Source organism: Mesocricetus auratus, unplaced genomic scaffold (assembly GCF_017639785.1).
Source record: "Mesocricetus auratus isolate SY011 unplaced genomic scaffold, BCM_Maur_2.0 Super-Scaffold_100004, whole genome shotgun sequence".
NCBI classification, from domain to species: Eukaryota; Metazoa; Chordata; class Mammalia; order Rodentia; family Cricetidae; genus Mesocricetus; species Mesocricetus auratus.
In genome coordinates, this window is record NW_024429189.1 from 41,131,767 (window position 1) to 41,138,169 (window position 6,403).

A 6,403-nucleotide genomic window follows, 5' to 3' on the forward strand; every position below is an offset into this window, starting at 1 on the left:
ATTGTCCTAGTGCAAAAATACTTGGCTTTTCTTTGCTGGCGTCAGTCGGCTATAACCCATTTGTTCATGACTTCGCCAGCGCTTACATTCCTTTCCTTGTCAAACACTGTTCTCCATATTTTCCTCCTCCCTATTTTGCCTTGAATATTAATTATAACCCTCATGAAACTCAGTAAACAATAACCATACCACAGCCTGAATGTTATGTTACCTTGAAACTTCTTCCACCAAACTAGTTTTTAATTCATCCTCACTCAAGCTTTAGGGAATAGACAGAGTACAGTTTAGAAACTTCACCAAAATAAAACATAAACGACCTCTTACCCAATTCCTGACAGATTCTCTGCTCTCCTCCGAAGCCTTATAAACTTGCTCTTCACTATCTGCTTCTTTAAGAATATTCTGCTTTTTCCTTACTCCTTTAAGACTGGCCCATCAAGCTCTATGTGAAGCCAGCCCAAAGCATCAAACTCCCCCATCCTTCTCACAAGCCCAATCCAAAGGCTGAAGAACTGTAAGGTCTCAGGTTGCTTGTATAACAACAGTCCTGGTTTTTGTTGGCACTAATCTTCCATATTTGTTGCTTTTCTCATTGCTGCTGTAGAATGGTCCTTCTGTACTCTGTGAAAATGTATTGCTCTCATTGTTAATAAAGAGCCGATTGGCCAATGGCTTGGCAAGATTTTCAGGGCAGAGAGAATGCTGGGGAGAAGAAGGGCAGAGTTGCCAGGAGATGCCATGAGATGCAGAGTGAGCAGGATGGGAAGTACATACAAGAGGTAGATGAGCCTCCACCTAGATTAATACAGATGGGTTCATTTAAGTTATAAAAACTAGCTAAAAATGAACCTGAGCTATCAGCTGAGCATTTATAATTAACAGTAAGTCTCTGTGTGGTTATTTGGGAGCAGGCTGGCTGGGCAGAAAAGTCCACCTACACATTGCTATGACCAAATACCTGGCAAGAAGCAGCTTAAGGGGAGGATTTATTTGGGGTCATGATTTGTTGTCTTGGTAGGGGTGGTGTGGCTGTAGGCAGTGCTATGGCAGTTGGAGCATGAGGCAGCTTGTTCACATCTTGGCTGACTAGAAAGCAGAGTTCTATGTTGGTTTAATCTTTTTGCACACTGTGAAGATGTGTCTCTGTTTTACCTCACCTGCTTAAGGTACCTTCTGACTGGTTTAATAATAGCTAGGCAGGAGAGGATAGGCAGGACTTCTGGGGAGAGATAGGAACTCTGGGAAAGTTTCAGAGGCATGTGAGATCTACCAGCCAGAAATGGAGGAAGTATGGAATTGAGGAGAGGTAATGAGCCATGTGGCAAAATGTAGATTAATATAAACAGGTTAATTTAAGTCTTAAGAGCTAGTTGGGAACAAGCATAAGCAAAGGCCAAGCTTTTATACTTAATAACAAGTCTCTGTGTCATTATTTGGCAGCTGGTGACCCAAAGAAAGACCAGTTACATTTCTAATATTATTTTTAATGATTTGTGACTTATTTATTATCTGAATGTCTATATCTTACTTCCTTAATCTCCTGTTGCTTGAACTTCTGGTTGCTTCCAGTATCAATAATTACTTGTTTCTCAGCTGTGCTGGTGATTGAACCCAATACTTCATACATGCTGGGCAGCATCCTACCATAAAGATAAACCACTTATGTTTTTTTAAAAAGATTTATTTTACTAGGTGTGTGTGTGTGTGTGTGTGTGTGTGTGTTTTCCAGGGAGGACAGAAGAGAAGAGGTTGTCAGATCCCCCAGAACTAGAGTCACAGCAGTTGTGAGCCACCATACACAGGTATTGAGAACCTAACTTTGATCCTCTGAAAGGATAGTGAATACTCTTAACCACTGAGTCACCTTCAACCCCCTACATCATTTATAATGTTGAACATTTTTTAACAGTACCATAATGAACCTTTGTCCCAAATCCTTGCACAGCCCATCATTGCTTTCTTATGATAAGGCTGTGGAGTAGAACGCATTTCCAAATTTCTTGCTACATACTGACAAATGCCCTTCACCAAAGTCTTCAGCTTAGATTTCTCTTAATGCTTTTCTCCTTACTCAATCAATAGGTACCACTTATAGACTTGGGCAGATAAAACCTAGTTATTTACTATGACTCTTCCTCAGTGTTACGAGTCTTCTGTTTTAGGGGTCCCATTAGCAATAGTAGAGGTACTAAGACATAGACAAAATTTCAAGTCGGGAAGGAAAAAACAAAAACACAGCAACCCATAGAGGGATTCACAAAGATGCCGTAGAATAAATGAAGTTGACCTACCATGTCTCTTTAAATGCTACTTTTGAAATGTTCCTTATTACTACTTAAGGTGTCGATAAGCCATTCTTGGTCAAAGACTGCATGGTTAGTAAGGCTTCAAACAGCAAGGCCTGTGTCCAGCTTTGAAACACTGGGCACCGTCGCTATTCACTTAGCTGTGTTTGAAGTGGCAACACAGCAAGAAGCCAATTGCAGGCGTTCCTCCGTGGGGGCTTCTACAGCATGATGGTGGAAGGCAAGGCCTGGACGCAAAGTCCTGATACTCAGGTGACTCACAGCCCCACTTATCTCTATGTGAGTCCAAACACAAGTGCCAGAATTTCACTTTCCCCCATTTTCTATTTTTGCTAATTGCCTTCGCTGTTCAGTCTTTCTTTATATCCTACACACATTTGACATTTTGAAAAGGTGTTTTAGCTTCTGGATTTAAGCAAATTGGTTCTCCCGAACTCCCCACCGAACCGCAAGCTCTGAGTTAATACTCACGGTGTCCTCGGTGTTAACACAGCTTGGTTTTGCCATGCTGCCCTTATTTGATTCAGCTAATCTTAATTTGTATTTACAAAGTGGATTACTTTTTTCAGTAAAGATTCAATATCCAATTCAGCTGAATTTTGCTCTCACATTGATTGCTGCTCTTTACTTATGAGAAATTATAATGCCAATTTTAAAAACAGAATGCAGAATAGGTTAGCACTCGGGGAGTTTAATTTCTGCCTAAGTGAGGTCTTCCTGGGCTCTGTGTTCTAAAAGGCTTGCTTAGCAACAAAGAGTAAATCACACTCTAGAAGGATTGTGGAATACCCTGTTTTAAAAAAAATGCTTTGCCCCATGTAAGGAGATGGCCTAGAAGATGACCATCTGGCATGGAGATGATGGGTCAGGAGTGCATAGCACACCACTGACGGTTAAGTGAGTCTAGAAAGCAGGGTGTAATAGTTACTTTTCTTGTTGCTATGACACAATACACAACAAAAGCAACTTATTTTGGCTCTTGATTTAAGAGTACAGTCCCTCATGGTGGGGAAGGCATTGTGGGGGGGAACATGAGGCAGCTGGTCATATTGCTATCAGTAGTTAGGAAACAAAGAGAGATGAAGGCTGCCAGTCCATTTCCTTCCTTCTTTTCATCCATTTAGACCCCATCACTGTTAGGCCTCTCTGGAAAGGCATTTCCAGATTTTCAGACCCAAAGATTTTTCTCTTAGGTGATTCTAAATCTTGTCAAATAGACAATCAAGACTAACTATCACACAAGGTGGACCTTCTTATTGACACTGAAACCACACAAACAGGTGTCACCAAGAATGGGTGGGGCTAGCAAAAACCCACTGTGCCCACGTTGATATTTTCTCTTGCCCCTGATCTTCCCTTTGGGATTTTTCATTACACTCAGAAATGACCACAACCATTTATTTGTCTTGTTATCACTAGTCATGAAGAATAATATAGTTACTTCTATCAGATGTTATTTTCATTAACACCACTAATAAAAAAATACATATGAGCAATCTCTGATATTCAATATGTATTTCAACTTTCTCAGATTAATCAATCTCTGTTCAAATGGACATTATCTAGGATCTATTCCAATTAGTCATCTTGTAATTTTCTCTGGTTGGGTGTTACCCAGCCCACTCATTGAGCCCCAACCATTGCTCTCCCCTGAGACTTGATTAGTGTCTACTCCGCATTTCTTTCTGACCTACTTCATCTTGAATGTGGACACAATTATTTCCCATAATTCCCATTGAAGTCCAGAGGCTGGAAACTTTGAATCGTGGTGAGAACAGGAGGTGCATTCAATCTGGAAGGAAGAGACTCTTGGCATCCTTCACACCCCCTGGGTATCTTCTTTTTAGGTTCTGTCTGAGGCTGTGTTGCAAGCCCTACTGATCTTCATTAAGTGGGAGGCCGCCTCCTCCTCCCCAATGCATGGGCTTAGTTTCCCCTCCCTGGAGGACCCAGTCTTACACCCCAAAAGAAAGCAAAAGGTTTTTCCTTGGATTTGATTTACTTCCTCCTTTCCTTGAATAAAGAATGTTCTCCTCCCAAGATTATAGCCACAACAGTACATTCCATTCTTCCCATCTCTGTGATCTCGTCCTTTACCTTACAAAAGACTTTAGAATTTAAAGGTTTCACACCATATATTTCCCAATAGGTGCTCATGTCTTATGTTTATTTTTCCAGTGAGGGGTCAAAGTTGACTTTAGCAAGTCCAATCCCATTGTATGAGGTCACTTCCCACAGCTTATGTGGAGCCTATCTTGTCTAAATCCATTGTTAACAAGAAAATCCTATCTGCAGAAATACAGGTTCCATTAAGATCCACAGCCAACACACACTGCTCCTCTGCCTGATCCCTTCAGTGTTGGCCTTTCCCAAGAGCACTAGGTGCTTGCTTTATAGGTGCGTGTCTCTGATCCAGGTTCTGAAGACTGCGGAACCCATGCTTTACCTCTTATCATTCTCTAGGAACATTTCCCTCAAAGAAACCTTACAACAGTCCTGGAACTCACATGACTATGAGTAGTACTTCACCTCCTCAACTCTATTACATTCAAAGTCTTTGGGTTACTCTTCACATTACACATCTCCTTGAGAGGGATGGTAGAATGCTTTGATAACTCTTGGTGGCCATCAGACCCTCTTGGACAATGGTTTGTTCTTCTACAATGTTAGTCAAGGTTGAATGGCTAAAATGAGGCCCCTTTGCCTCCTTTAGTTAAGGATGCACAGTTTACATCCCAAAGATAAAAACAATAGCTAGGATTACACCTTATGAAAACTGTATTTCTGGCCTGCCCAAGGGAATAGAGAAAATCCCAGGAATCCTGTGACCTGGCAGCACTTGTAGCTCAAGACCATCTGTTGTGTTCCAGATGGTTTTTGTCCAGTGCATCCATGTGGTGCAGCATTGTCCTCTCCCCATCCTCTTCCCTGTCCTCCCCCTTCCCTCCCCCTAAATGCTTAAGCATGCTGCCTTAGATTTGGTGCCTATCCACCTGAGGGGTTACCCCATTTGCCCATTACTTTACAACTCTTGGTGGCCTCAAAAATTCTTTTCCCTCCAGAAAATTGGTTGGATAACTGTGACACCATTCAAAAGACATAAGGAGGACATTTAAAATTTAAAATCTGATTACATTCATTCTTTGACAATTTCGTACATACAGTTTTCTTTGAAGGCAACAATTGTATAATATCTATTTTCCTGGCAACAACCACTCACAGAAATTTGCTAATAGGTAAATGGTTTGTTCATGCAAAAGATTAAAATATATAACATTGTGATATTACAAATGCTGTTACCCTTTGCCACCAGACCACCATCATCAAGGGTGGCATGCACGATCCTGGAAAGGGCCTGTCCCAGTTGGCATTGACCTACCTCTAGAGCATCCCCACCTAGCTGAAGTTGACATCTGACAGCGCAAAGGAACAGCTTTATGGACTGGCCAAGAAAAGCTTGACTCCCTCTCAAAGAGGGGAGATCCTAAAGGATTCACACAGTGTGGTGCAGGTCCGTTTTGTGACTGGTAATAAAAGCTTGAGGGTCTGTACATTCAAAGGCTTTGCTCCTGATTTCCTCAAGTTTCTCTTCAATTTGATTAGGAAAGCAGTTGCTATCCACAAGCATCTTGAAAGGAACAGAAAGGATAAGGATGCTAAACTTCACTTCATTCTGATAAAGAGCATAGTTCACCTGCTGGCTTGTTAGTATAGGACTAAGTGGGTCCTCCGGTCCAGTTGGAAATATGAGTCACCCACAGCCTCTGCTCTAGTGACCTCAATTCTCTTTGTATCTGAGCAATAAAATCACTGCAAACAAATAATAATAAAGTTACTACATAATGAAACCTGCCTCAGCACTTCCTCAATTATCTGTATCTTTAGATGGTGACTCTGCATTATTGTTCTTTGTGAAAGGCAAAAGTCTTGTCATACAATTCAAGGTAACTTGCTATTGAGTAGTATTTCTAGTTGTAGATGCCTTGGAGACCTGTGGAGTAACTGTCTTCAAACACAGGAATTGAGAGGCAGTGCTAGAGAATGTACTAGTCAAAATGTTGGTGTAGGACAATTTACTCTAGAGCATGTGTTCCTGA

General features: G+C 41.3%; 1 pseudogene; it reads left to right on the forward strand.

The window, feature by feature from the left end:
• The first annotated feature begins 5,640 nt into the window (after positions 1-5,640).
• On the forward strand, positions 5,641-6,111 carry LOC101835547 (annotated as a pseudogene).
• Positions 6,112-6,403: the final 292 nt, after the last annotated feature.